The sequence below is a fragment of the Entelurus aequoreus genome, linkage group LG06 (genome assembly GCF_033978785.1).
Source record: "Entelurus aequoreus isolate RoL-2023_Sb linkage group LG06, RoL_Eaeq_v1.1, whole genome shotgun sequence".
In the NCBI taxonomy this organism is placed as follows: Eukaryota; Metazoa; Chordata; class Actinopteri; order Syngnathiformes; family Syngnathidae; genus Entelurus; species Entelurus aequoreus.
The window spans coordinates 43,842,286-43,864,008 of NC_084736.1; the positions used below are offsets into that span (position 1 = coordinate 43,842,286).

A 21,723-nucleotide genomic window follows, 5' to 3' on the forward strand; every position below is an offset into this window, starting at 1 on the left:
GTCATTAGTCCAGTCTGTGACCTTTTGACTGATCACAGCCTGTCACTCGGACTGCTGCCTCTACTTGTTGCAAAGGAAAACTCTACTTTTCTCTGACTTTTTCAAGGCATTCTATTAGATAGATTTATACAAAATCTATCTAGTAGCTTGTAGATAATGCCAATATTAGCTGCATGCCGAGCTAACACAATAATAAAGGGTGCTGATATTCACCATCATAATGTACCTAATCTTTAAGATATTTAAGATTAGCATATTAGGATAACACTAGGGCTGTGAATCTTTGGGTGTCCCACGATTCGATTCAATATCGATTCTTGGGGTCACGATTCGATTCTAAATCGATTTTTTTTTTTAATTCAACACGATTCTCGATTCAAAAACAATTTTTTCCCGATTCAAAAGGATTCTCTATTCATTCAATACATAGGATTTCAGCAGGATCTACCCCAGTCTGCTGAAATGCTAGCAGAGTAGTAGACTTTTGTAAAAAGCTTTTATAATTGTAAAGGACAATGTTTTATCAACTGATTGCAATAATGTAAATTTGTTTTAACTATTAAATGAACCAAAAATATGACTTATTTTATCTTTGTGAAAATATTGGACACAGTGTGTTGTCAAGTTAATGAGATGCGAAGCAAGTGTAAGCCACTGTGACACTATTGTTCTTTTTTTTTTTTTTTATAAATGTCTAATGATTATGTCAATGAGGGATTTTTAATCACTGCTATGTTGAAATTGTAACTAATATTGATACTGTTGTTGATAATATTCATTTTTGTTTCACTACTTTTGGTTTGTTCTGTGTCGTGTTTGTGTCTCCTCTCAATTGCTCTGTTTATTGCAGTTCTGAGTGTTGCTGGGTCGGGTTTGGTTTTGGAATTGGATTGCATTGTTATGGTATTGCTGTGTATTGTTTTGTTGGATGTATTAATTAAAAAAAGGAAAAAAAAATGTTTTTAATAAATAAAAATGTTTTAAAAAAAATGTATTTTTTAAAAATGAGAATCGATTCTGAATCGCACAACGTGAGAATCGCGATTTGAATTCGAATCGATTTTTTCCCACACCCCTAGCACCATGCCAGAGTTTGCTAATGTTAGCATGCAAAGCTAACACAATGCTAAACACAACCCAACTTTCACCCACAAATCTTGTATTTGTGGGTGTTGTATTTCTAAATGGTATTTCTATCAAACTATCTATATATCTGTCCTTAAAGCTAATAATAGCATGTCAAGATACACAATTTTCACCCACTAATCTTACATTGTATTTCTATCTATCTATCTATCTCTCTATCTATCTATCTTCCCTTAAAGCTCGTAATAGCATGATTAGATACACATTTTTTACCCACAAAATGTACATTTTATTTATATCTGTCTAAATACAGTATCTAGCAGCCCCTATTGCCAGGAAGTATTCCATGCGAGAGATTGCTAATGTTAGCATGTAACGCTAACATAGGCTGACCATACGTCCTCTATTCCCCGGACATGTCCTCTTTTGCGGGGGTGTCCGGGGTGTCCGGGCGGGGTTTCTCATACGCCTCAAATGTCCGGCATTTTGAATTAGGGTTACGTGTATTTTCAATGTACATCCAGAGTTAAGTTAAGAAGGGGTTTAAAAAAAAAACTGAAGGTGCGCGCACGTAGCAACATTCATGAGGGAGGGGCAGAGACACAGAGCGAGAGAGCAAGTGAGTGGAGAGAGACATGAGAACAAGAAATGCCGAAATGTAAATGCAACTTCACGGATGATTTGCGGGAAAAGTATTTGTGTTTTCGTCCTGGCCGTGACACATGGGAAGCAGAATGCACTGTGTGCAAAGCAGCAACGTATGTATCTGTGGCAAATAAAGGGGCCAAAGATCTACAAGCCCATATCGACACTACAAAGCACAAAACAGCTGTGCAGGGCGAGAGCTCGTCTGCTGTTTTTTGTTTAAATTTAATTAACTTGTTTTGAGGCATTATTTATGTTTAGATTATATACAAGAGGTTATTTTGAATATTTCTACCTCTGCACTTTTTTTCCCAAAACTGTGAATGTTACAGAATATAAGTGTGACTTATTTTGTTATACTGTCAACCAGTGTTGGTGTTAACACACTTTTTGTGTCTTTTTAAAGCATTGAAATCAGAAAGGACGCAGATTATTTTTTTTTTATTATTTTTTTTTACCATTTGTCGCCCACAGCTAATGTTTTAAAGGCCCACGGCACATTCTAAAAATACTATTAAAATAAACAAAAACATAACAAAAGTGAAATAAAAAAGCTTGAAGGTGAAATGTAATTTAGAAAAAGTTGCAATGTTGACTAATAAAACAAAGCTGTTTTTTTTTCTTTCAAACTGTCATTCCTCAAAACATAATATTGAATCAAAATCAATGTTATTATGAATTATTGACCTATCAAAGGTTCCGATTACTTCACATCAAATATTCCACTTTGAAAAATATTTTTGGTGGAAGATTTTGCATATTTTGTGTGTTTGCCATAAAAAACATAGTTTTGTTTGACAAAAAAGGGCAGAAAACAAACAAACAAAAAAAACAACATAAAAAAAACTAAAACATTTTGAAATGAGGAATAGATGTGAAGTTGATGTAGACTCCAGAGATTTAAGCGTTAAATATAAAATGTATGTATGCCCTGGCACACCATTATCATTATTTCATGACCCAAGCAAAACACTTTTTACACTTTTATACTGAAATAAATACACCTACAACTTATTAAATAAAAACATAGAAAAAACTACCAGCAGTGGTAAAGTTTAGATCCATGAAGGAAAGAAGAAAGTGAATGAATGTTTATAACTGAATACATTTACATATGTATACACATTTGTTTTCTTTTGTATTATCTTTTTTAATGAATTAAGTAACGTTTATGACAACCTTTTTCCAAAACACAATATAGAATGTGAGATAACAGGATAATGCATACATTTGTCATTTGTTTTCAAAACGCTTACAAAAAAGTGGGACACCAAAAATTTACTGTGGGACCCCACTTTGAAAATTCCTAGCGCCAACACTGCTGTCAACAGAGGAGAAAAAATGCTTTATTTAAAAATATATATTATTTATAAAGCAAGTTCGAGTATCATTGGCAAATTTTCACCTAGTCCCGGCCTTGGCACGCATATATGTGTCCTCTTTTTGGGATTTCAGAATATGGTCAGCCTAGCTAACAATGCTAAACACAACACAAATTTCACGCAAAAAAATGTTGCATTACCTATCAAAATCTATCTATCCCCTACTGTTAGTATTAGCATGCTAAGATAACACCATGCGACAGATTGCTAATGCTCGCATGCAAAACTAATGAAAAAAACAATACACAAATTTCATGCAAAAATCTTACATTATTCATGTGTGTATATATATATATAATGGCTGTCAAAGGATTAAAATACTAAATCGCGATTAATCGCATTTTGTTCATAGTAGGGTTGTCCCGGTACCAAACCAAAATTTATAGCGATACTTTTTGATACTTTTCCAAATAAAGGGAACTACAAACTTTTTTTTAATTTTGGCTTTATTTTAACAGAAAATCTTACAATACAATACACACATGTTTCTTATTGAACTCAAAGAACAATTTTAGAAGGTTAAAATATAAATTAAAAGCCATTAAACACATTAAATTGTTCTTTGAGTGCAACAAGGAAAAGACACACGTTTCCATAATCAAGAATTAGGTTAGAATATAGTGAAACAACTTTATTAGTATAATATAAAATTATTTATGATTTATGGCTGCCAATCCTGGTCTGTGCTTTAAGAACAATACAATTATTAGTTAGTATTTAAAATCTAACTATGAATAAATGCACCCAAATCAGAAAAGCCATGTAACAGGTAAAACACACATTTGTTAAACATAAAACACAAATTGTAGCAATTTGTTAACAAATTGAGTCATTTTGCTTGCAGTAATTGATGTTACATGGGCGGTCCTAACTCCGCTAATATTTGGCATCAATCCAAGCAGCTGTGTGCGCGTCTACGTATCTACATATTATGTATCTACATGTTACGTAAATACATGTTACGTAGGGTTGAGGTGGGTGGGGTCGGGGTGGGCGGGGCGGGGTTAAGGGGTGAGGGGTAAATTTATAGCTAGAATTCACTGAAATTCAAGTATTTCTTATATATATATATATATATGTATGTATATATATATATATATATATATATATATATATATATATATATATATATATATATATATATATATATATATATATATATATATATATATATATATATATATATATATATATATATATATATATATATATATATATATATATATATATATATATATATATATATATATATATATATATATATATATATATATATAAAATAAATACTTGAGTGTTCATTTATTTACACATATACACACACATAACACTCCTCTACTCATTGTTGTATTTGAAAGTGCAATGCTTTGCAGCCAGTAGCACAGCCTTTGAAGGAGCATAGGTATGGGAAGCATCTGTGAAATTTAATTTGCAGGAAAGGAGTGAGTTTAGGGTTGAATTGTCCATCCTTGTTCTACTCTCTGTCACTATCTTTCTAACCATGCTGAACACCCTCTCTGATGATGCATTGTTGTGTGGCACGCACAAAAGTGCCTTCATCAAATGCACCAGAGTCTGGAATCTTCCATCTCTCCCTAGCATACCCCTTCCCCTTCGAGCTGTCCTGGATAAACTGAAATTCTTGTTTCCAATCATTTTGGAACTTGCAAGCGTACTTCTTCTTCTTACTCGTCGTTGCCATGACTGTCTCTTCTTCGTTCTTCTGCTTCGTCTCTGTTATGTTTTTGGACATTACTACTTGCCGTAGTTTTGAAGCAATGCATGATGGGAATCCGGATGTTGTGTGTCAGTGTATTAACGTGCCGGCTGGAGTAAACACACACTGAGCAATAGCTCCGTGCCTGCCTACTTTATGGGTTATAGGTAAACCTATGGATAACGGACACATATATAATAGTCTCCTTCTTGTTGTGTGTGCAGTTGCGCACTGAGCTCCAAAAGCCGTAGGTGTTATAACGTAACTGGGCCGCAGGAAAAGCGGACGTGACGACAGGCTATCCTCACTCAGGTCCGGCTGGAAATCGGGAGAAATTCGGGAGAATGGTTGTCCCGGGAGATTTTCGGGAGAGGCACTGAAATTCGGGAGTCTCCCGGAAAATTCGGGAGGGTTGGCAAGTATGACCGCCGCAGATGAAAGAACGGTAACTGTACTTTTCAAAGGCAGTATATTACCGATTTCAATCAATTAGTATCGTGGTACTTTATTAGTACAGGTATATCGTACAACCCAAGTTCATAGTTAAGTAAAAAATCGCGATTAATCGCAGAAAGGTATAATTTTTCCTGATTAATAAGTGTACCATAGACAGGCAGACAAAGGACTTGATCAGAACATGTTATAAAATAATTAACACAATATTTCAAAGAACACAAAGATCGCTGACCGCAGGTAAATCTCCAATATATTAAAGTACGTCTACAGCGCGGACACGCTGCCTCCACTCCAGACAACCCGGTGCGTATAGCTTACATCATCACAACATCGGTTTAGGGAGCACTGCACCAGTGATTAAACTACGTCTTTTTTAGGCCAAATTTTTGGTGCAACATTAGTCAATAGTGTGCAAATAATAAACTATATATAGCCATTCATATTGTAACTACCTGCTGGTGTTAATGTGTATGTTAGTGTGTTATGATGGTAATTTTTCCCATGATCTGTGAACACACCGTGTCCACGGAGAATGAAGTGTTCGCAAGGAGTCAGACGGAGGAAATACTTGTTGGAAGTGGACCCGTTGTTATGACAATTCCAGCAGCATTTTGTAATGTTATTTCCTGCATTCGGCTCTAAAGACACACGTTGCCTCCCGCTGATCTTTAGTCTACAAAAAAATAACATACAATGACAAGTTAATGTCTTATTATCTTGCATAAGTGCCCGCTGGTTAGCGCTTGGTTTGTCAAAATGCTTTTTCAGTTCATTCATTCAATTATAAATCATACAACTTTTAGAGGTCCCGGTCGATAATGGGGAGATAAGAAGGCAAAATTCCACAAAAACGATGACAGCGGCTACTTAAAATATGTTTTCATCGCTTCCAGTTAGGGCAAATCTCTTGTGTGTTGTGTGCGGGGAGAATATTAAAGCACATGTATCATCCTCTCTCTGAAAAACAGTCAGTATGCATGCTTTATGTGTTTCTTGCTATTTTGCTTTGTATTGTTTTGTACATGAGTACGTCATATCAAGACAGGAGTGCACCTCTTGTATCACACTCTTTTTTCTGTCAGCGATCTGGCAGGAAGGAGCTGGTCCTCCGGCTCAAAAAAGGTTAGGGATTGCTGATTTAGTCGCGAAGGCTTGATGAAGACGTTTAATTAAGTTGCCAGTATCTCAGGACAGCGGAATGTTGTGAAAGTATGTTGCGGTGCGAGGGGTGTCATGGCAACCAACATCCAGGAGCACAAAGATGGATGGACGTACGCTCGGGTAAACGCCGTCGATATTTTTCACATCTCATATCGCTCCCCATTAAATCCCTCATTGAACGCGGAGCTTTGCATGATGGGTAATGACTTCAGATCAGGACGTGGCACGCTCGGCTGATAAGTTGTTAAATCGGTCGGTATTAAATGGCGCCGTTACGTGCAAGGCTGCTTTTAGTCAATGAGGTTAAAACTGTGAAATAAATGGCACGTGGATTAATGACGGTGAGACACGGCGGACGAGCTAAAAAGGAGGGAAAATGAGAGAAACATAAACCCTTGATGTAACTTCCTGTTCAGTGCAGAATAAAACATCAGGATTTGTTACAACGAAAACTAAAAATAAGGCAAGACTTTTGTGTTGTCCTTGTTGTGAAAATGCTTCTTGGCAATAAATATATTACTGTTAAAAAGGCATGTTTAGTACTAGGGTTGTCCCGATACCAATATTTTGGTGCCAGTACCAAAATGTATTTCGATACTTTTCTAAATAAAGTTAGACCACAAAAAATGCCATTATGGGCTTTATTTTAACAAAAAATGTTAGGGAACCTTGCAATCCAAGAACAATGTTGTCCTTAAATAAAATAGTGAATATACTAAACAATTTGTCTTTTAGTAGTAAGTAAACAAACAAAGACTCCTAATTTAGCTGCTGACGTATGCAGTAACATATTGGGTCATTTATCATTCCATTATTTTGTCAACATTATGAGGGACAAGCTGTAAAAATTGAATATTAATCCACTTGTTCATTTACTGTTAATATCTGCTTATTTTCTGTTTTAACATGTTCTATCTACACTTCTGTTAAATTGTAATAATCACTTATTCTTCTGTTGTTTGATACTTTACATTAGTTTTGGATGATACCACAAATTTAGGTATCGATCCGATACCAAGTAGTTACAGGATCATACATTGGTCATATTCAAAGTCCTCATGTGTCCAGGGACGTATTTCCTGAGTTTATAAACATAATATGAATTTTTAAAAAATGAAAAAAGATTTTGTGATGGTAAAAAATAGTGATGTAATCATAGTAGTATCAACTAGATACACTCTTGTACTTGGTATCATTACAGTGGATGTCAGGTGTAGATCCACACATGGCATATGCTTACATTCGGGCGCGCAAGCTTGCTGTTAGCAGTGAGCTATTGTATCCTCCTAGGGTGTCTAGTGAAGCATGTTTAGCTATTCCTCGTCCTCCAGTGATAAGTGTACTTGTAAGAAACTTTATTTGTCACCATGGAGGCCAGGATTAGTGATTTAGAAGTAGCTAAAACACTGCCGACTACGGATGGATGTTAGCTGTTAGCTAGCTAGCCATGTCTTAAAGCACCTCTTCCTGTGGGCGTTTCAGTGTTATAACTTCACCTTTAACTTTAGTTGTTTTACCAAAATGCATCCCTTGTCCCTTTTCTGTCTACACACTGTGTCTGCTTGTAAGTACTCCGTGTGTGTGCGCTGCCGAACATGCTCCTCTGCTCGTAAAACCAGCAATGTTATGTCACGCCGTCATGCCCGGGAACCGGTACTTTTCAAACAGAGTATAATGCAGTTTTTGATTCATTAGTACGGCAATACTATACTAGTACCGGTATACCGTACAACCCTATTTAGTACCTTTTTAAGGAACTACCGTGCAAAAATCTGCACGCATGTTTGTTTGTCCGCATGTCGCCTGTTTGCACTTGTGTTCCTCTGTTTCTCTACGCGTGCGCAGTTCCTTGGTGGTACTGAAATATCAACATTGCCGATACCAGATCTCTAATGTCGATTCTCAAATCAAAATATCAAGACTTATGATACTTTAGTTCTTTGAGATAATGTATATCATCAGTAGGAACACTTTGCGAAGTACCTCAATGATTAGGGTCTTGTTGAGTAAGTCATGCGCAATTTGTCTAGTCAAGAAAATGACTGGCAAGTAAAATTATTCTCACTCAGTATTATAAAACAGCAAGTGTATGTATCCTTTTATTGGTGGGTGCTGGGGGGTGGCTTGGGGATTGTAAACCTAAAAATTACTTATCATCGATATTCACCATGACGTCACATTTGTCCCTTGATTGACATACACAATAGTCTTTTGAGATAAATGCCGGCCGGTGTGAGCTCAGTATTGGCAGATCCCAAATACACAACATCGTAGCGGGGAATTGGAATTGTTCGGTTTTCAAACAAATCATTCTACAAGGCTGCTGTTTGTTACATCAATAAGTTTTTAACTTGCCACTATGTCTTATTTCTGCAAACGTAGGGCTGGGCGATAAAACAACATAAATGTATATTGTGATAAGAAGAAGATAGAGTACCTCCAAAAAAGGGGGGCCAGCTGGGGATTGTTTTATGACCGGAAGTGAGGGCGGGGTTTATGACCCGCCCAGGAAGTTGGTGTGGCTTCCACGTACCCTCTAAAAAGGGGGGCCAGCGGGGGATTGATTTATGACCCCAGGAATTGGGCATGGCCTAAACCGGAAATATCCGGCCGCTATTTTAATTTTGTAGTTAATTATAAATCATTATGACTTATAGACTACATCCAAGATGGCGGATAGCTTAAAAAACTACAAGTTGTAATACCCTTTTCAGCCTGTAGGAATCATAATGGCTTATGGACTACAACCAAGATGGCGGACAGCTTAAAAAAACTACAAAATTAATATGACATATACTTCCAGTTTCCGGTTTAGGCCATGCCCACTTCCTGGGGTCATAAATCAAGCCCCCGCTGGCCCCCTTTTTTTACCCTAGGGGAAACTGGGTAACACATGGCACACTGACAAAGCTTAACCTATTGTTACTATAACAATCTACAAGGTTAATATAGCTGGCTTCTTTTTCTTCCCCTCCATTTTTCTGCTTTCTTTTGTATCTCAAGTTATCATTACATATATGTATTGTTATATTTGAACAACTGTATTGTTGATAATAGAGATAAATGATTGGTATTGTTCATTATCAATAGTGCTATTTCTATTGGTATTTATATTGCTCCATTTGTAGTGTAATAATGCCCATTGTCATTTCTGTATTATTATTTATTTTACTAACTGCTTCTTTGATATCACTTTTACCATCATATTTGTACATATTGTATTTGCTGATGTTGCTCTATTGTTGTTGTTGTTGTTGCTGTTGTTGTGTTTGCTGTTGTTGTTTTTGTCTCTCTGTCTAATCCCCCTCTTGTCCCCACAATTTCCCCCTCTGTCTTCCTTTTTTTCTCTTTCTATCCCCTCCTGCTCCTGCACCAAATGATAATAGAAATACATTTAATAAAGTCAAATACAAATAAGGCAACAAGAGAAGTATCCCACACTTCTCTTTTGTAAAGTAAATGTGTATATATGGGCATCTACATCGACTATATGATTTGCCTGAGAAGCTGGACAGGACAAAAAAAAAAAAAGGGTACGTGGAAGCCACACCCACTTCCTGGGGTGGTCATAAACCCCCCCTCACTTCCGGTCAAGGTTGGTTGCATGAACAAAGGCAATCGCTCTCTGGTAACCGAGCAACGCAGGAAGTGATCACTGATCATTGGGAGTGACACGCTAACAGTCTATAAGGTAACAGTTTCAACGATCATGATTTGGTTGCGCCATCTTGTTGTCTTGGGGTCGATTTTTTGCATGGAGTGAAAAGAGAAAGTAAAAATTAAGAAATTGTGGATAAAACAGGAATAGTAACCTCAGCAGTTTGGCACTTTTTTACATTTTTTCAAACCGCAATGTGGTCTGCAAATGATGCACCAAGAGCGGTAATACCACACCACTTTAGCCGCGCTCACCCTTTAGAGCAGGGGTTCTCAACCTTTTTGACCTAGGGGCCCAACTTTTCCACTACAGAGGGGGAATATCAACACTGAATTAGTCATCTTAATCATGATTTTAATCATATTCAATAATTATACCTAACCTACTAACAGGATAAACCTTGTCTAATCATTTTAAAGCATGTGGTAATCACAAAGATTATTATCAAGGCTTAGGTCAGGCTAATTACAAAAGTAAATATTGATTAAATATACTTCAAATGAAAGGAAGAAAGGACTCATAAACACTGATCACAAATAAATGTACAGTTTAAGATTAAAGATTAAAGATTAATGTACCAATGATTGTCACACACACACTAGATGTGGCGAAATTTGTCCTCTGCATTTGTCCCATCCCCTTGGGGAGCAGTGGGCAGCAGCGGCGCCGCGCCCGGGAATCATTTTGGTGATTTAACCCCCAACTCCAACCCTTTGTTGCTGAGTGCCAAGCAGGGAGGTTATGGGTCCCATTTTTATAGTCTTTGGTTGCGATCAAAAGTTTACATACACTTGTAAAGAACATAATGTCATGGCTGTCTTGAGTTTCCAATCATTTTTACAACTCTTATTTTTTTGTAAAAGAGTGATTGGAGCACATACTTGTTGGTTACAAAAAACATTCATGAAGTTTGGTTCTTTTATGAATTTATTATGGGTCTACTGAAAATGTGACCAAATCTGCTGGGTCAAAAGTATACATACAGCAATGTTCATATTTGCTTACATGTCCCTTGGCAAGTTTCACTGCAATAAGGCACTTTTGGTAGCCATCCACAAGGTTCTGGCAAGCTTCTGCTTGAATTTTTGACCACTCCTCTTGACAAAATTGATGCAGTTCAGCTAAATGTGTTGGTTTTCTGACATATACTTGTTTCTTCAGCATTGGAGCCAAGATGGCGGCGCTTCACGGCGGCAGCTTCTTGCATGCGCTCTTGGAAGTGTAGACCGATTTGGCAAAAATACCCATCAATTCAGTCAATTTCATGGCTGGCTCACAGCGTGGTCACTCCGTGATCACTTACGACCGACTTACGATTCTGGATGTGGAGAGTTCGGGCCATTTTGGGCTGAAAGATGCGTGTACGGTGGACCTACTCGCTAGCTTGGGAATTCTTCGCGAGCTACATCCAGCAGTGGCCTTTGAAGCAGCGGCGTCCACTACCAGCGGAGACCGTCAACGAAAGAGACGTAAGCGGTGCGCTCGGAAGCAGAAGCGGGGATGTCGGGCGGGGCTAACAACAAAGCTAAAGGCGTTGTTGTTAGCGGGGCTAACGAAAAAGCTAAAAGCTAATCCTCAAAGAAGCGCTAATGAGGAGTCTGTTAAGCTAGAACTAGCCAGCGCCAGGCTGGATAATCCCTGCACACATAGCAATTCTCTTAGAATAATATACAACTCACATAATGTTTTTTCTGCGTCAGAGGTGGACATGCATTTTACTGAGGTGGCAAACAATCTAAAAATTCCTGTCATATCAATTCCTAGATATGGTCGAAATTATTTAAAGTGCACTACGCATAATAAACGTAACATTATTAATATTGCTACTACGGATACTTTCAACAAAAACTCCTCAAAACAGCCCACTACCTATAATATGGGCTTTTTAAACATAAGATCATTGTCTTCCAAAACGTTACTAGTTAATGAAGTCATTAGAGACAACAATCTTGATGTCGTTGGTCTAGCCGAGACCTGGCTCAAACCAGACAAATTTTTTGCACTGGGTGAGGCGTCTCCTCCTGGCTATACGGGAACGCATATTGCACGTCCCATTAAAAGGGGTGGGGGTGTTGCACTAATATACAACAAAAACTTTAGCCTTACCTCGGACCTAAATAATAAATATAACTCGTTTGAGGTGCTCACTATGAGGTTTGTCACACCGCTGCCTCTGCACCTGGCTGTCATCTACCGCCCCCCAGGGCCCTATTCGGACTTCATCAATGAATTTTCAGAGTTCGTTGCTGATCTAGTGACGCACGCCGACAATATAATCATAATGGGAGACTTTAACATCCATATGAATACCCCATCGGACCCTCCATGCGTGGCGCTCCAGACTATAATTGATAGCTGTGGTCTTACACAAATAATAAATGAACCCACGCATCGCAACGGTAATACGATAGATCTAGTGCTTGTCAGGGGTGTCACCACCTCCAAAGTTACGATACTCCCGTACACTAAAGTAATGTCCGATCATTACCTTATAAAATTCGAAGTTCTGACTCATTGTCAACAAACTAATAATAATAATAATAACTACTACAGCAGCCGCAACATTAATGCTGCCACAACGACGACTCTTACTGACCTACTGCCTTCGGTAATGGCACCATTCCCAAATTATGTGGGCTCTATTGATAACCTCACTAACAACTTTAACGACGCCCTGCGCGACACCATTGATAGTATAGCACCGCTAAAGCTAAAAAGGGCCCCTAAAAGGCGTACCCCATGGTTTACAGAAGAAACTAAAGCCCAGAAATTATCATGTAGAAAGCTGGAACGCAAATGGCGTGCGACTAAACTTGAGGTTTTCCATCAAGCATGGAGTGATAGTTTAATAACTTATAAACGCATGCTTACCTCAGCTAAAGCTAAATATTACTCAAATCTCATCCACCTCAACAAAAATGATCCTAAATGTTTGTTTAGAACAGTAGCATCGCTAACCCAACAAGGGACTTCTCCCAGTAGCTCCACCCACTCAGCAGATGACTTTATGAATTTTTTTAATAAGAAAATTGAAGTCATTAGAAAAGAGATTAAAGACAATGCATCTCAGCTACAACTGGGTTCTATTAACACAAATACGACTGTATATACGACGGACACTGCCCTCCAAAATAGTTTCTCTCTCTTTGATTAAATAACATTGGAGGAATTGTTCAAATGTGTAAATGGGACAAAACAAACAACATGTTTACTTGACCCAATTCCTGGGAAACTTATCAAGGAGCTTTTTGTATTATTAGGACCATCAGTGCTAAATATTATAAACTTATCACTTTCCTCTGGCACTGTTCCCCTAGCATTCAAAAAAGCGGATATTCATCCTCTACTCAAAAGACCTAACCTCGATCCTGACCTCATGGTAAACTACCGGCCGGTGTCCCACCTTCCGTTTATCTCGAAAATCCTCGAAAAAATTGTCGCACAGCAGCTAAATGAACACTTAGCGTCTAACAATCTCTGTGAACCTTTTTAATCCGGTTTCAGGGCAAATCACTCTACGGAGACAGCCCTCGCAAAAATGACTAATGATCTATTGCTAACGATGGATTCTGATGCGTCATCTATGTTGCTGCTTCTTGATCTTAGCGCCGCTTTCGATACTGTTGATCATAATATTTTATTAGAGCGTATCAAAACGTGTATTGGGATGTCAGACTTAGCCTTGTCTTGGTTTAACTCTTGTCTTACTGACAGGATGCAGTGTGTCTCCCATAAAAATGTGACCTCGGACTATGTTAAGGTAACGTGCGGAGTTCCCCAGGGTTCTGTTCTTGGCCCTGCACTCTTTAGTATTTACATGCTGCCGCTAGGTGACATCATACGCAAATACGGTGTTAGCTTTCACTGTTATGCTGATGACACCCAACTCTACATGCCCCTAAAGCTGACCAACACGCCGGATTGTAGTCAGCTGGAGGCGTGTCTTAATGAAATTAAACAATGGATGTCCGCTAACTTTTTGCAACTCAATGCTAAGAAAACGGAAATGCTAAGAAAACATATGCGGTCCTCTCCAAGGTTTCTCATAGTCATTCACATTGACGTCCCACTGGGGTGAGTTTTCCTTGCCCGTATGTGGGCTCTGTACCGAGGATGTCGTTGTGGCTTGTACAGCCCTTTGAGACACTTGTGATTTAGAGCTATATAAATAAACATTGATTGATTGATTGATTGATTGCCCACATGTTTAAATCAGGACTTTGGGAAGGCCATTCTAAAACCTTAATTCTAGCCTGATTTAGCCATTCCTTTAACACTTTTGAATCAGAATCAGAATAGTTTTATTTATTGCCATTGTTTGAGAACGGGTTCACAAACTAGGAATTTTTCTTGGTGCAATCATGCAACATAAAACACTTATAACACATATTTGGTAATAAAAAGAACTGTACTGAGCTATCAGATCTTGTAATAGACTTAGAAGGAATTCAAGGAATTCAAGGAGCTACTGTTAGGAGTTATTGTTCATTTGCCTGATGGCCGAGGGGAAAAACTGTTCAGGTGGCGGGAGGTGTGGGTCTGTATGGAGCGTAGTCTCCTGCCTGAGGGGAGAGGGGAGAATAGTTTGTGTCCAGGGTGAGAAGAGTCAGCTGTGATCCGACCCACACGCCTCCTGGTCCTGGAGGAGAACAAGTCCTGGAGGGATGGGAGCTTGCAGCCAATCACCTTCTCAGCAACATGTACGATGCGCTGCAGTCGATGCTTATCCTGGACTGTGGCGCCGGGGAACCACACAGTGATGGAGGAGGTCAGGATGGACTCGTTGATGGCTGAGTAAAACTGCACCAGCATCTCGGTCGGCACCTTAAGTTTCCTCAGCTGCCGCAGGAAGTACATCCTCTGCTGGGCCTTCTTGATGAGGGAGCTGATGGTCGGCTCCCACTTGAGGTCTTGGGTGATGGTGGTGCCCAAAAAAACGGAAGGAGTCCACAATGGAGACGGGGGTGGGAGAGTCAATCAGGGTGAGAGGGGATGGTGGGGCTGTGACTTTCCTGAAGCCCATGATCATCTCCACTGTTTTCTGGGCGTTCAGCTCCAGGTTGTTGAGGCTGCACTAGGACGCCAGCCGGTCCTCCTCTCTCCTGTAGGCGGACTGATCGCCATCTGAGATGAGCCCGATGAGGGTAGTGTCATCCGCAAACTTGAGCAGTTTTACGGACTGGTGACTGGAGGTGCAGCAATTTGTATACAGGGAGAAGAGCCAGGGGGAGAGTACACAGCCCTGAGGAGTACCAGTGTTCGTGGTTCGACTGTCCGAGACAATCTTCCCCAGCCGCAGGTGCTGTCTTCGGTCTGTCAGGAAGTCATTGATCCAACTGCAGAGGGAGTCAGGCACGCTGAGCTGGTAGAGCTTGTCTCGTAGCAGTCCAGGGAGGATGGTGTTGAAGGCAGAGCTGAAGTCCACAAACAGGATCCTAGCGTAGGTTCCTGGGGAGTCCAGATGCTCCAGGATGAAGTGGAGGGCCAGGTTCACTGCATCATCCACAGACCTGTTGGCTCTGTAGGCGAACTGTAGTGGGTCCAGGAGGGGAGCGGTGATGTCCTTGAGGTGGGGCAGGACCAAGCGCTCAAAGGACTTCATGACCACAGACGGCCTGTAGTCATTAAGTCCTGTGATCCGTGCTTTCTTGGGGACAGGGACAATGGTGGAGGTCTTAAAGCAGGACGGCACGCGGCATAGCTACAGAGAGGCGTTTAAAATGTCAGTGAAGACAGGAGCCAGCTGATCCGCACAATGTCTGACAGTGGAGGGGGGGATACCATCCGGCCCGGGGGCCTTCCGCGTATTCAGCTTCAAGAACTACCGGCGTACATCCTCTTGTCGGATGGAGAGGGCCTTTACAGTCCTATGATGTTCTTGGAGTCCTGTGATGTCCTTGGAGTCCTTTGAGTCCTTTAACTCCTTTAATGAAGTGCTGGCATTAGTGGGGATGGTGATGGTGGGGGGAGCAGGGCTTTGATGAGCTGAAGGCCGTTGATGATGACAGTAATGTGTGTTGAGGCCCTGAGCGAGAGTCCGGTCATTCAGGGCCTGGGAGGTTTTGGGCTTATAGTTCGTAAGGGCCCTTAACCGTCTCCAAACGGCCACAAAATCATTGGAGCGGAACTGTTCCTGTAGACGGTTAGAGTACACAGATTTAGCTTTCTCCACTTCCATGTTGAAGTGGTACTTTGCTTCTCTGTAGGTACTCCGGTCCCCGCTTCTCCACGCAGCCTCCTTCTTCTTGCGCAGCTGTCGGAGCTTGGGTGTGAACCAGGGCTTGTTGTTGTTATAACAAGCCCTGGTGTGCATTGGAATGATGCGCGCCTCATTGAACTGTATGTATGAGGTCACAGTGTCCGTATACTCGTCCAGATTGTCCGTGGCCGCTCCAATTGCCTCCCAGTCTGTCGTCTCCCAACATGCACGCAGCTCGTCCACAGCCTCGGCAGTGAAACACTTAATGGTCCTCATAACATGTTTAGCCAGTTCCAGTCTGTGTCTGTATGAAGGGATTAAGTGCACCATCACGTGATCTGATAGTCCAAGAGCAGCGTGCGGGACCTCATGAAAAGCCTTGCTTATTGTAGTGTAGCAGTGATCCAAAGTGTTCTCCTCTCTGGTCGGGCATTTAATAAACTGCCTATACTTTTGTAATTCCTGGCTCAAATTTCCCTTGTTAAAGTCACCAAGCACGATAACAAGAGAGTCCGGAAAAGACGCGTGCGTAATCCCCGTCCACGAAGACGGACAAGGGCGCCCGCTCGCTTCCCTCTTCGGTGCGGTCTCCCTCTTTTGATCACAGAATGGACCAAATCCGCAACTGACGCTAAGATGACTGGTAACAAGTCCATAGGGATGATGGATCTGATGTTCAGTAGCTCTTCGCGGGGGTAAGAGCACCCGGACACACAATTTACGCACAAAAACAAACAAAACAGAGCGCACGAAAGCACCGAGGCAGCCTTCATCGGCGCCATGATGATGACGTATAGTATATTTTTACGTGTGTTTGTGGTCATTGTCCTGTTGGAACACCCAACTGCGCCCAAGACCCAACCTCCAAGCTGATGATTTTTGGTTGTCCTGAAGAATTTGGAGTTAATCCTCCTTTTTCATTGTCCCATTGACTCTCTGTAAAGCACCAGTTCCATTGGCAGCAAAACAGGCCCAGAGCATAATACTAACACCACCATGCTTGACGGTAGGAATGGTGTTTCTGGGATTAAAGGCCTCACCTTTTCTCCTTCAAACATATTGCTGGGTATTGTGGCCAAACAACTAAATTGTGGACAAAGATAAGACCTTCTGGAGGAAAGTTCTGTGGTCAGATTAAACAAAAATTGACCGTCAAACATGGTGGTGGTAGTAGTAAATGGGACAATGAAAAGAGAGTAAATGGGACAATGAAAAAGGAGGATTACCTCCAAATTCTTCAGGACAACCTAAAATCATCAGCCCGAAGGTTGGCTTTTGGGCGCAGTTGAGTGTTCCAACAGGACAATGACCCCAAACACAAGTCAAAAGTGGTAAAGGAATGGTTAAATCAGGCTAAAATGAAGGTTTTAGAATGGCCTTCTTCCCAAAGTCCTGACTTAAACGTGTGGACAATGCTGAAGAAACAAGTCCATGTCAGAAAACCAACAAATTTAGCTGAACTGCACCAATTTTGTCAGGTGGAGTGGTCAAAAACTCAACCAGAAGCTTGCCAGAAGCTTGTGGATGGCTACCAAAATAGCCTTATTGCAGTGAAACTTGCCAAGGGACATGTAAGCAAATATTAACATTGCTGTATGTATACTTTTGACCCAGCAGATTTGCTCACATTTTCAGTAGACCGATAATAAATTCTTAAAAGAACCAAACTTCCATTATATTCTTTACAAGTGTATGTCAACTTTTGATCGCGACTGTACACACAAAATAGATACATATAACTAAATAGTCGATGAGGAAATCTCACTGTGACTTTAGCTCTAGAACAGGGGTGTCAAACTCATTTTAGCTGAGGGGCCGCATGGAGGAAAATATGTGCACACACGGGGCGGACTATTAAAATCATGGCATTAAAACTAAAAAATAAAGACAACTTCAGATTGTTTTCTTTGTCTCACGTTGGCCAAAAATAAAACAAACACATTCTAAAAATATTACAATTGAAATATAGAAAAAAACATACCGGCAGCGGTAAAGTTTAGATCCATGAAGGAAAGAAGAAAGTGAATGAATGTTTATAACTGAATAAATTTACATATTCATAAAAATGTGTTTTCTTTTGTATTATTTTTTAATGAATTAAGTAACGTTTATGACAACCTTTTTCCAAAACACAATATAGAATGTGAGATATAACAGCATAATGTACACATGTATCATTTGTTTTCAAAACGCTTACAAAAAAATGGGACCCCAAAAATGTACTGTGCGACCCCATTTTTATGACTTGATGGGGTCCCTGGGACCCCATTTTGAAAATTCCTAGCTCCAACACTGATGGAGTATTGGTGCGTGCAAAACAGCAGCAGGCGGCTGTGGCCTGCGGGCCGGTTCTTATACTAGTCAAATATCATCCCTGGGGCCATAGATAATTCATTCGAGGGCCGGATCTGGCCCGCGGGCCTTGACTTTGACACATCAGAATCAGAATCAGAATCAGAATCAGAATCGTTTTTATTGCCTATGTTTGAGAACGGGTTCACAAACTAGGAATTTTTCTTGGTGCAATCGTGCAACATAAAACACATATAACACAGAATAGGTAATAAAATGAGCTGTAACTGAACTATCAGATCTTGTTATTATAGGCTCTAGATTGCTTCGGTTTGTTTGATTTTGTCATTACTGCCACAAGTGGTGGAAAAGTGTATTACAGCTGAGCACCGCTGCGGAACAAGTACTTCTTGGCAGCCCTCTGGGTGTCGCTCACGACCCAACAATGGTTCAAAAACACCGCTTAAGAGCACAACTGTAACTTCCTGGCACCAAACCTGCAGAAAATAGTTCTGTTACACTTTTTGAAGAATTTCCTACAAAGTCCTTTCATTTTAAGAGAATATTGTTCAATTTTAAAACTGTGTTTACATTAATTGAGTGTTTTCCATGTGTGTGTTCCTTTCCTTTTTACCTTAATAGATGAGGGGATTGTAATCTGAGGAAGGTTAAATTTGAAATGAAAATGTTTACATTTTATACAGTACAGGCCAAAAGTTTGGACACACCTTCTCATTCTATGTGTTTTCTTTATTTTCAGGACTATTTACATTGTAGATTGTCACTGAAGGCATCAAAACTATGAATGAACACGTGGAGTTATGTATTTAACAAAAAAAGGTGCAATAACTGAAAACATGTTTTATATTCTAGTTTCTCCAAAATAGCCACCCTTTGCTCGGATTACTTTTTCGCACAATCTTGGCATTCTTTGGATGAGCTTCAAGAGGTAGTCACCTGAAATGGCATTCACTTCACAGGTGTGCGTGAAGCTCATTGAGAGAATGCCAAGAGTGTGCAAAGCAGTAATCAGAGCAAAGGGTGGCTATTTTGAAAAAAAATTGAATATAAATATATATATATATATATTTCACCTTTTTTTGTTAAGTACATAACTCCACATGTGTTCATTCATAGTTTGGATGCCTTCAGTGACAATCTACAATGTAAATAGTCATGAAAATAAAGAAAACGCATTGAATGAGAAGTTGTGTCCAAACCTTTGGCCTGTACTGTACATTTTTCTCCTGGTCATTATTTTCAATAGATCTAATTTTTAATGTGACTCGATATTATGGTGCACTTTTCAGTCATAATCACTGAAACGTCAGTCATCCAAGCTAGCAAACATCCAATCTGTCAATGGCAGAAGAAGCTGTTTGGCACGGGCAGAGAAGATTTGGCAAATCTTTAATGGGCGCAACCCACATACTCATGTGCTGCTCTTCCCACAAATGCACGCTCCTAACAAATGTGTCGTGTAAAAGGCATTGCCAAGAAGTATTGTTACAGCGAAGACGTAATCAACCAAACGTAACTGAGTTCTTGTGCTTTTATGTCTGCGAGCGGCGCTGGATGCATTATTCCTTCTCAGCTCGCATCACAGCGTCGGTGGAAAATTGCCTCAGAAGGCAGAATTGGGACGAGGCTCCATGTTTCTCATCCTTGCCGTGTATCAGTCCCGACCAATTGCACGTCTGAAGCAATTTCTGATGACAGCTGTGATTTTTTCCGCGTTCCGCCATGGAATATTCGGGACGGGCCCAAGCAAACAAGGAGGCGACCGCTGCAGCAGGTAAATTGCTTGAAATGGAAATCAGCTGGCGTTGATGTGACCACGTAGACGGACGCGATGAGATGAAGAAAAACTCTTCAGACACGGTTCTGCCTCTTTAGGCTCTGCAGCACAAGGCGGAATACTAATCTCAATGAAAACATCAGTCTGGCCAAGGTTTTCTTCTTTTTGTGACAAGGGAAAGGCAAAGGACTACAATGGAATCTTGGAAGTCAAATGTTTTCTAAACCAAAAAAAACTCTCTAAATTAGCCTTAATCAAGCTTTGAAAGCAAGGGTTCTTAACCTTTTTGACCTCGAAGCCCAACTTTTCCACTACAGAGGGCCCTGGGGCCCACTCAAATATTAACACTGATTTAATAATATTACATAATATGTTCTGGATGAAAAATCACTTCATGTACTGCTCGCTAGTGTTACCATATCGGAGTTATTGTGTAGAAATATGGGGAAACAACTATAAATGTGCGCTTCATTCACTAACGGTGTTACAAAAAAGATCAATTAGAATAATACATAATGTTGGATATAGAGAACAGACAAAGCTTTTATTTATTGAATCACAAATACTGAAATCCAACAATTTGGTGCATTTGCAAACAGCTAAAATCATGCACAAAGCAAACTATAACCTGCTAGCCATGAATGTACAATAATTATTCACAACAATAGAGGAAAAATATCACTTTAGAGAAAAATCTCATTTAAAACATTTGTATGCTCGTACAACACTTAAAATCTTTTGCATATCTGTATGTGGAATTAAATTACGGAAAGATATCAAACACAGCACCAATATGATTCAGTTTAAGAAACTGTTCAAACTACAAGTGTTCACAAAGTACACAAAAGAACAATTATAATGAATATATTGAACCCTTTTTTTTTTTTAGATAAATATTATTTATGTTTTTAATATTTACTTACTATGGTATACTATTTATGTATTATTTATTTGTTCGCTGTTCTGTTACAGAGAACAAGAAAATGGGATAAAATTGCTATGGTATGAAAAGGGGTAGGATTAAATAAGCTCTGCTTCTTCCTACTCCTTTTTGGATGTGCTGTAATGAAACAACTGGAATTCACATTGTATCGTATGCATGTTCCAAATAAACTGAAACTGAACTGAACTCTTGATTTTATTCATATTCAATTTACAACCATATGAAAGCATGTGTTAATCACAAATAGTATTATTTATTTAACACATAAACCTTAGGCTTAGGTCAGACTGATTAGAAAAAGTAAGTACCAGCCAAATATGTTGCTTAAGAAAGGACTCATAAATAACTGACAAAAAATAAAATGTACATACAATCATGTTGTGATTCAA

General features: G+C 39.6%; 1 protein-coding gene across 1 annotated transcript in view; it reads right to left on the bottom strand.

Moving 5' to 3' along the window:
• LOC133652230 (transmembrane protein 8B-like) overlaps nucleotides 1-21,723 on the bottom strand; it is a 194,468-nt gene that overhangs the window by 134,994 nt on the left and 37,751 nt on the right. The gene's annotated exons all lie outside the window — the stretch shown is intronic.